The following is a 10,561-nucleotide window of genomic DNA, read 5'->3' as shown; positions in this document are numbered from 1 at the left end:
TGTGTCTGCCTTTTGATTTGAAGGAAACTAACCACAGAATGTATGGAGCTCAAATTAATCTATATATATATATATATATATATATATATATATATAATACACAAAAGCCATGTATATCCTGTAAATTATATCCTTATAAACGGTGAGTAGTGATGTCATCAGTTATAAACGGTGAGTAGTGATGTCATTTCTGTCACATGACTCACTAAAATTTGTGTATTATAATAAATAAAGTACCCCCAGTTGTAAAATATGAGGATATTAGAAGTTACCTCGGAGTTCCATGACCTGTATATATGGTCAAATTTACATATATTTAGTGAAAAAAGCCGAAACGTTGAGGAATAAAATCACAGCCCTTGTGGCTTTTTTTCATACAAAGCCCTGTGAGTGCGGTCTTTTTTCACTGAATATATATATATATATATATAGATAATAAAGTAGAAATGACCAGCAACACGGAGTTCTTTGGTGAAAAAAGATCAAAATGTATTCAAGTTACATGTAAAGCCGACGTGACGTTTCGGTCCACTCAGGGACCTTTCTCAAGGACCGAAACGTCACGTCAGCTTTACATATAACTTGAATACATTTTGATCTTTTTTCACCAAAGAACTCGGTGTTGCTGGTCATTTCTACTTTATTATCTATTTAATTTACCTTGCACCCGAGGTAAGCTGCAAAGGCGGTGTGCCCATTTGGAATTATTACATATATATATATATTTATTTATTTATTTTATATTTATATCTTTTATAGTGTTCTACAACCAATAACCTCAAAAATGTATCCTTACATACCAGAGCTACGAATATCCTTCTAGTCTGTGCTTAGTGATGTCATCAGTTCGAACAGTGCTCTGTGATGTCATTTGTCACTTGACTGCCTCAAGCTTGTGTATTATAAAAAAAAAAACAATTTACCCCTTGTTGTATAATATATGGCTGTCAGTGTTCCATATGGTCACGAAACTCATTTATTTACAGTAGGATGGAAGTTATTCCCTTTATAAACCGTTTTTAATTTGTTGTTTGCTGAAACGTGTGTTACATTTATGGGACCTGTTATCCAGAATGCTCGGGACCCAGGTTTTTCTGGATAACGGATGTTTATGTAATTTGGATCATTATACCTTAAGTCTACTAGAAAATCATTTAAACATTAAATAAACCCAAAAGGCTGGTTTTGCTTCCAATAAGGATTAATTATATCTTAAGGCCCCCATACATGGGCCGATAAAAGCTGCCGACAGATATCGTATTGGCCCGTGTGTGGGGCCATCCGACGGGCTTCCCCGATTGATATCTGGCCGAAAGACAAGCAAGATCTCGATCTGGCAGGTTAAAAAAATCCCGTTGGAATGCGGCATCTGTGCGTTTATGGACCTAGAATTCATTCTCTGGGTATCTATATTGGCAGTAAAGAGGTCCATGTTTACGTGAATATTACGTGTGGGGTTAACGCAGAAATTAAAACACCTATAAACTGGGTATAAGCTCACATGCTACTAAAGTTTGGGAAATTTTCATCAGACCTGCAGGCATCTTTCTAAATGACTCCGCTCACAACTGGGGCATAAAGGAAATGTTGCTAAATCCATTTGGCCAATGACACACCATTGTGTTTAAAAAAATTCAAACTGCTCACGCACACCCAGTAGAATACTAACCCTGGTGCTCGGGGAAAAGGGCTTCGGCAAACCCACGACAATATGAAGAAAAGAATTCACCGGCACACAGGTATTGCTGGCAGGGTGAAAGCCCTTGCTTTAAAGTTTAATAGTGCGACATGCAACGTTTCGGGGACAACCCCTTTATCAAGCATGGTGTTGCTTGATAAAGGGGTTGTCCCCGAAACGTTGCATGTCGCACTATTAAACTTTAAAGCAAGGGCTTTCACCCTGCCAGCAATACCTGTGTGCCGGTGAATTCTTTTCTTCTATTCTTTTCTTCTTTACACCATTGTGTTTATACAGACGTCGGCAGAATGTTGTTAAAGGAACAGTAGCACCAAAAAATTAAAGTATTTTAAAGTAATGAAAATATAATGTAGTGTTGCCCTGCACTGGTAAAACTGATCTGTTTGCTTCAGAAACACTACTATAGTTCATATAAACAAGCTGCTGTGGAGCAATGGCGGAAATTGAAAAACGGCTATATGGCACAGGTTAACGAATGGATAACAGATAACACCATTAGACAGACAGAGCTTATTTGCTATCTGCTGTGTAACCTGAGCCTTTTCTCCTTTGAATGGCTGCCCCCATTGCTACACAGCAGCTTGTTTATATAAACAATAGTAGTGTTTCTGAACCAAACACATCAGTTTTACCAGTGCAGGGCAACACTGCATTATATTTTTATTACTTTAAAACTTTTTTTTTTTTGATGTTACTGTTCCTTTAAAGGCCGTGGCACAGGGGAAATCGTTGATTGGATAAGGATCATGCAGCCCAATTGGCAAATTATGTGTCTGTCCAAAACAATTTATATGACTGAGCAACGATCGGGTTGATCGTCAAAAACAAGGACCGGGTCCTGCTGGGACCTCCATCTTGTAGGAAACATTTTAGTAGAGTAGTTATAAAATGCTGAGGCTCTTCCTGCTAGGCCTTCATCCCACAATCTGCTTTTTTTTCCCCTGTGGTATGTTATTTTGCAGGAACTGGCATTCCATCTATGCACTTGGCATGAAAGCCTACAAGTGTGGATTGCAGCTAAAATACATTTGTGCCTGATTCAGCAGGGCATTGACTTTCTGCATCAAGTTTTCCCTGTCGATAGGGCACCGAGCAGAAATCACAGATGAAATATGGCAGTTCATTTCTTCACTAAAATGGCTGTAAATTTACACTAGTGCGGCTAAACATAGGAACTGTTTGCACTAGATAAATGAAACCTAATATGAGGTTATGGGCTGCTATTATGTTTATATGAGCCCTATAACATTCAGCAATGAGGCTCAACCACTAATAAGTGAAAACAAGCATGAGCCCTCTGTCTGTCAACAGGGAGTTGTATGTTATACCAGCCTGAGGGCTGCTTGATATATCCTACCAATTATAGTAATTGTATTAAATACAACCGGAGCTAAAAGGGAGACTTTATCCTGGTGTTTACAAGTAAAGAGAAAGTCTCTACGAATGTTGCTCGTCCAGATGAGAAAGTGTGAGCTGAATGCTACACGTGTTTTATTAGTCGCTGAGGGAATGTCCGTGTGTTGCTGTCTATTATGCCAAGGTGCTGATGTCCAATGTTGGCAAGTCAAAGGAAAATACTTCACATTTCCTCAGCAGGTGTCTCAGCTGATGACCATCATATTCAAAGTGTGCCAGTTCTTGGTTGTGAAAGAGAAAAAAATTCTGTGTCTGCAAATTCCCCCGGGAGCCCTCCAGACATGGATGGATTATGTTCTCAAGCTAGCCTTGGTCCTTAGTACCCTGGCCTTGAGGGCAGAACCACCTGCTTGGCTGTAAGAGCAGTTCTTGGTTTCTCTGTGCTGTGGAGCAATATCTCTATGCTCTCCCATCAGTAACTCCCATTTTACAAGTCTATGAAACCTCTGTGATTCCTTTGTTCAGGGTTCTGACTCTTCGTGAGTTGAAAATCCACTGAACTTTTGTCAAATAAACCTTTAATTCAAGCGGTCTCCGTTGACTTTCCGATAGATTAGGCTATTTGTTACTCCTGATTCTAACTGAGGTACCCACTGGCTCTGCTTCCTACCACTCTTTGTGATCAGCCCACTGCTATGAGATTGCTGGGAGAGTCACGCATGACCATGGGCACCATTAGCATGTAGAGGTACCCAGTGGGAGCCGACTTACTGAATCCTGTTTGGAAGCAGTTGTTGGGGCACCTGATGCAAACTAGTTCCTGCCTTGCTTCCAACTGACCGTATGTTTTTGTCTTGGTGCATCATTTCCAGGATGTGTATTACATCTTTATTCTTTACTAGTGGGAACCTATTTTGGGAGCTGAGGATAGGCTGATTGACTTGTTTGCTTGCCCTGTCTGTTCAGTGACATTCTTATTTTATGCAACGTATAGAGTTTGGCATTTTCTTCTTCAGTTCTGGAACAGCTTATTGGCTTTGCTTCTTATTATGGTTTGGGAGCTGTAATTACAGTAACTCAGTACAAGGCAGTTTTGTTAATCCCCATATGTTAGTAAATAGATAGGATTGCCATGAAAAACATTTAGGAAAATGTACCACTGTGGGGCATTTCTTTGATCCCCTCCGTGCAGAAGACGATCCTCACCCGCCGTAAACATTGATATTACGTTGGGTTTGGATTCCATAGGGCCTTGATTTGAAGCAGCTTTTTCACCAGGCACTTACGGAAATATCCTCCCCCTCTGAGTGGTTTCAGAAAGAACACAACCGCAAACAAATCCAATATGGCTGGACCTCTGCATACGTCCATAATGGAAAGTGATCTGCACATGCATATAACATGGTGACTTTCTCTTACTATCCTATGGGAGACAATTAACTATATTGTATATAAGAACTGTGGGGAATAAAAAAGCCTGCTCCGCAGCTGGTATGTTGTAAGGCATACCCCCACAGGGGCAATTCACTCCATTTTTATTCAATGGGGCTGCGTTCACGAACATTGTGAGCAGGAGTGGAAGACAATCCGTTCCAGTATGTTGGTCCCAAGCATCTATTAATAGAGAGTGGAGTAGCTGCTGAGTAGTGTAAACATGTAACTGGGATTTGCAGAGGCAACATGGAATGTGTTCATTATTGGTTCAGTTGTTCTATTTGACAGCAGCCATTCTCTTTCTTATCATGGCATACTTATTTGGAAAGCACAACAACAAACAATGTTTCTTCTGTAGCTTCAGAGTCACAAAGAAGTATGTTAGATATTATGTGTTGGGTTCTGTATCAGCCATATATAGGAGATCTGTGTCTCTAAAGATGCCCCAGTAGCTCCCCATCTTCTTTTCTGCTGAATCACTGCACATGCTCTGGGCTGCTGTTTCTTAGCTGAGCTTAGTGACTGACTATACAGTATATTCACAATATAAAAGCCATGATACAAGGCTAATTATTAATTCATTCACATTACATGGCACCTCGGAAACCAGTGCATTCTGCTTCAGAATTATCAGCCCTGTAGCATTAGCTGCTCCTTGACAATATCCGATGGCACCAATGCTCACTTTCTTAGCAGCCCATAGCACACTGAGCATGTCCAGTGCCACTGACAAGATGGCCTAACATGATCCAAGATGGGGATCTCCTGTGGACAACTTTGAAGGCCTGGATAATTTTTGAAGGCTTCCGAATTTTTGTTTTGTGTATAAAATACAGTATTTCTAGCCATATTGATTTTAGTCTTTAGCTCTCTTTTAAGGTTTAGGATTCTAATCTTTTGAGGATTTGTAATTCAGCCGAATCATAAAAAAATATATTGAGTTTGGCCAAATACTGAACCGAATACTGTACTCCGTACATCCCTTTTCTTCACAATGCATGTTCAGATTTGGTCGGCTAGTTTGGTTGTTAATAACTGACGCAACCAGCCCTGAAAGGTTCCCTGCCCCCAGGGCCGCCATCAGGGGTGGACATGGGGGAAAGTTGTAGGGGGCCGAGGGTAAGGGGGGCCCGGCCACATGGCACTTACTTGATTAGCCGGGGCCCCCTGCTGTCTGAGAGCTGCTGACTTCGGGAAGGTAGGGCGGGAGCACAGGGGGAGGTATCTTCTGTCCACTACTTTCCCTTATTGGTCACTGAGTTTAAAGTTTTGCTTGCATAAAAAAACAGGTATACTGCCTCCTGTATGCTGCCAGTCCACATAGGGACTATTATATAGCCAATCACAGCACTTATTTGCCCAGCCAACTTTTTTCATGCTTGTGTTACTCCCCAATTCTTTTTACAATTGGATGTGGCTCATGGGTAAAAAGGTTTGGAGACCCCTGCTCTAGACTGTAACCAACCATAGGTTTTCCCCCAAACTTCCTTCCTGCTCTGATTCACATATGAGTTGCAGAGCCAACAACTAGACATTAGGCTCTATAGGAGAGGAACCTTATTTTTATGACTGCATGAATTCTCCCTGATTGGGTATTTATGTATGATCCAATGTGTCTGAAGCACTGTGTACCCTTGTGGCTCTATAATGTAAACCAGGCATGGGCAATTTGTGACCCTATTTCTGTTGGCGGGATGTTTGAGATGTTGCTGAATGATAGGTTACAATCCTTGAGACTAATGCCTAGTTGACTAAGGAATTCATTTTTCATTTCCCTATTTATTTCAAATTAGGAAGCTAATCAGGATCACGTTATTCAGCAACGCTCTATCCTCACTTATTCAACAGCACAGAAAGTTTCATCAGAAAAAGCTACTTGTATTATCTTTGCGTTGGTCAAACAGTTCCAGTTAAATATTAGATGTTTGTCTATAACTGCTTGACAATGAGTTGCAGTTCTGGAAGGAAAGTGGTTCTATAAACATTCGGGACAAACAAATGACCGAATCCGCCATCTTTAAATCATTCTCAGACAGGGCTTGTGTAACAGGAACTAAGCAGGACACTTGACAAGATGCCAACCTTATGTCCTATTTGGGATCCTCTCTGTTCTAGAGACCCCTCCCTGGCTGTAAGGTACAGTCCCAACCATAATGAATGGCTTTTGATGGCAGACAGTGACACATGATTTGAGATGTTCATACCAATTGTGAAATTCCTAGGTTAAATGTTCCAGACACCATTAAATTGATTCCTTATGAGATTAATGTCATGTGGTTTGACTGGACACAACATTCATGGGAAGCCGCTGATACTAAATTATCTGATTAATGTTTGTTATGAAACGAAGCAAAGAAAGACTAAAGACTGTTGGGATTGCAAACTCCCTGGTAACTAAGGGTGCTGGGAGTGCAAGGCTTCATGATTTACAGTATACTTTAAACAGGACTGTATAGCTTTTCAATATATTGACTTGTCACTGGCTTTTAAACCAGTTTCTATTATTGCCATGACATTGTCTTACAATCAATGTTGGGGGAGGGGGCTTAGTACCCATACAAACTGTACAAATTATTGAATGAGATTACAATCTGAAGAGCAAGTATTATTTGGGTACAGGAAGCCTATTTCCTTAGGTAGGATCTTTTCCAAAAGCAAGGTGGGCTGATGATGAATGAGATGGAAAAGGGGCCTATTTTCATATTCTGCCATGTAAACCAATAGTTGAACTAACCAGGCATTTTCCTGGACAACTAATGGAATAAAGACATAGTATGATACTATATTTTATACCTTACCCTAAAGGAAGTAATACAGAATATACAGTTTCATCTCTTAATTGATGTCCAAATACAAGGTAGGTCCAATGTCTTCTTCGTACCACAGCCGTGGCTCCATAACCAGAGAGGAATCATCCCAAGGCCAGAAAACAGCAGTAAGAATACTCTTCCAAGCCTTTCAGTTGAAAGAAATAGCGATAGAATCCATCTAGAGATATATGTGAGAATAGAGGGGTTGGGATGTCCCCACTGCCCATAAGGCATCTACAGTGTTAGAGCATATATTGATACAACAGGGCATGAGCCCAAAAACTCTACAACAACTGCAACAAATTCGCTCACACTAAGCAGCAAACTAATAAAACATTAAATTACGGCTTTCAAATTGTTGCGTTTCAAAAACAACTACCATTCCAAAACCAGGGAATTAAATGTTCTTCATACAAACCTCAAATCACAATGTTGACCAGGTCATTTTGTAATGTTTTTTTCCCCCCCATCCTTGTTTGCTCTTCTATTCTGCATTTCTCCAACCCGGAATTGAAAAAGCTACATTTCTCCAACCTGGAATTTAAAATGCAACCTGTTCGCACTGCACAAATATATCATAAGGTTGCTTGAAAGTCACTTCCCTCTACAGGATAAGACAGAGGAAATACAAACAGATGTATTGTTAATGGAGCACTGGACACGAATGCTTCAATGACCCAAATGATGTAAGACTTGCTAATGTTACGTGGCTATATGGTTAAAATACAAAATGATTGTAAGGATCTATGGTGAGGACCACGAGGGCCTGTGCCCACACTGAGTAATTTCTTGGAACTGTAGGAGGCGGGTCTGATCCTGAAGGCCTAAGCCCACAAGAGTAATGTTGGATCTATACACCAGGAGCCCAGACCATGTGCAGTGAATCAGCAGAAAAGAAGATAGGGAGCTACTGGGGCATCTTTGAGGACACAGATCTTTACTGCTAAAGGGCCATGGTTGCCTTGGGCTGGTACAGAACCCTTAAAACAATGTGTGCAGCATGTCTACCCTACTTATTTGTTAGGCTTTAGTTCTCCGTAAAGGCTGCTTAGAAGCATGTAAACATGAGAACACCCAAGAAGATAGTTCCGCCATCAATACGGATCTGTGCAGTCTTTGTTGCCCCCAGTTACAAGAACCGTCTTATTATTACAAAGAAAAAGCATCATTCAAAATTGAAGAACTGTTTATTTACATAGGGGCCTATCGAAAATGGCATTCGCAATCTTGCAAGGAACAATGATGCCCTAGTTATTTTGAGCTCTGTTTTGTGTGTGTTCAAATTAGTGTGGTTGACCCTTCCTTCATTAATACATCGAGGGTCCATCTGAGAGAGAGTCGCATGCAACTCTACCGGGAGTTGCAGGTTGTTGCAAATTGGGTCCAAATTGTTAGGTTGGAACAAGGAAGGTCCTAAGTACCAGAGCATACCCCATTTTCTAAATAGCATTATGACTGCACAAATGTAAAAGGAGATGTTGGCATCCATAACCAGTATTGAGCTTCAAGTAATACATTTCACACACCTCACTTAATAAACATCATACCTGCCATGAACTACAGTGGTGGCAGCATCATGTCATGGTATTGCAATTTACCAGCAACCCAAGCCCTGTGTAACCCTGGAGGACAAAAGCATGTCCTACAATAGCTCAACCAAAGTCCTGACTGTAGCCCAATTTGAGAAATGTTATTGAGTGTCACCTGGCCAGCCTGAATAACATGGAGCGAATCTTCCTAGGCCCAAATCACTCCTGAGTATTGTGCTATGTTGGTGCCTTAAAACATTTTGCTGCCTCTACAAAATATTGATATTCGGAGACTGAATAGCTATACCTTTTTCTGTTTTTTTTTAAGGACTTTTTCTTAAAGGGATCCTGTCATCGGAAAACATGTTTTTTTCAAAACGCATCAGTTAATAGTGCTACTCCAGCAGAATTCTGCACTGAAATCCATTTCTCAAAAGAGCAAACAGATTTTTTTTATATTCAATTTTGAAATCTAACATGGGGCTAGACATTTTGTCAATTTCCCAGCTGCCCCAGGTCATGTGACCTGTGCCTGCACTTTAGGAGAGAAATGCTTTTTGGCAGGCTGCTGTTTTTCCTTCTCAATATAACTGAATGTGTCTCATGGGTTTTTACTATTGAGTGTTGTTCATAGATCTACCAGGCAGCTGTTATCTTGTGTTAGGGAGCTGTTATCTGGTTACCTTCCCATTGTTCTTTTGTTTGGCTGCTGGGGGGAGGGGGTGATATCACGCCAACTTGCAATACAGCAGTAAAGAGTGATTTAAGTTTATGAGAGCACAAGTCACATGACCTGGGGCAGCTGGGAAATTGACAATATGTCTAGCCCCATGTCAGATTTCAAAATTGAATATAAAAAAATCTGTTTGCTCTTTTGAGAAATGGATTTCAGTGCAGAATTCTGCTGGATCAGCACTATTAACTGATGCATTTTGAAAAAAAAAAATTTTTCACATGACAGTATCCCTTTAAGATTACTTTCTAAATCAATGTCGCGCTTCATTTGCAACATTATAGTGTAGGATGTGTTATTCACTATATTGAATCGGTCAAGGGTGTGAGTACTTTTTCAAGGACTGTATATTAGTTTTTCTATTAAACATAAACTAACCAGTGCTAGAAAGAGACACTGTACAATTGGACACATTGTTGGCTGAGTTCCACGTGGTCAGAAAGTGTTTGCTTTGGTATTGATGCAGCAAATTCCATACTCCTATACCCATATGGTACGAGTTAATGGATTCCAAATGATTTTGCTTTGAACACTATGAGCGTGTAACATATATATGTGTAAATGTCATTTGTACTCTTGTCCAGACCTGCAAAAGGAAAAGTCTAACCTGCATCCGTTCAGCGGTTCTTGATAGGCTACTCCTAGTTTACTCTGCCTGGAGAGGATTCTGGGAATTATAGGGGCAGATTCACTAATGCTGGCGATTTTTTGCTAGCATTACTTCGGCAGTGTGAGCATTTCAAAGCAAAGATGCGCTAGCATTCGTTCGTTTCTAGCGAAAATTCGCTAGTGATCTTGTGCTTAGGTCAATTTGCATAGGGCGGGTAATTTAAAGTTGTATGGAGGTATTTATTATAAATGTTGGTGCAAAAGGTTTAAGTTGCCACTTTTTAATACAAATGCCCAGGGAACCTTAATAAAGACGAGAGAGTTAATATAATTCCCTACACTTGAGCCCACTGTAAAATTAATGTTCCATATTTTATGAAATGTCTGGAGA

Source organism: Xenopus laevis, chromosome 7L, assembly GCF_017654675.1.
Source record: "Xenopus laevis strain J_2021 chromosome 7L, Xenopus_laevis_v10.1, whole genome shotgun sequence".
Classification (NCBI taxonomy): domain Eukaryota; kingdom Metazoa; phylum Chordata; class Amphibia; order Anura; family Pipidae; genus Xenopus; species Xenopus laevis.
Note: the sequence above shows the minus strand (reverse complement) of the source record.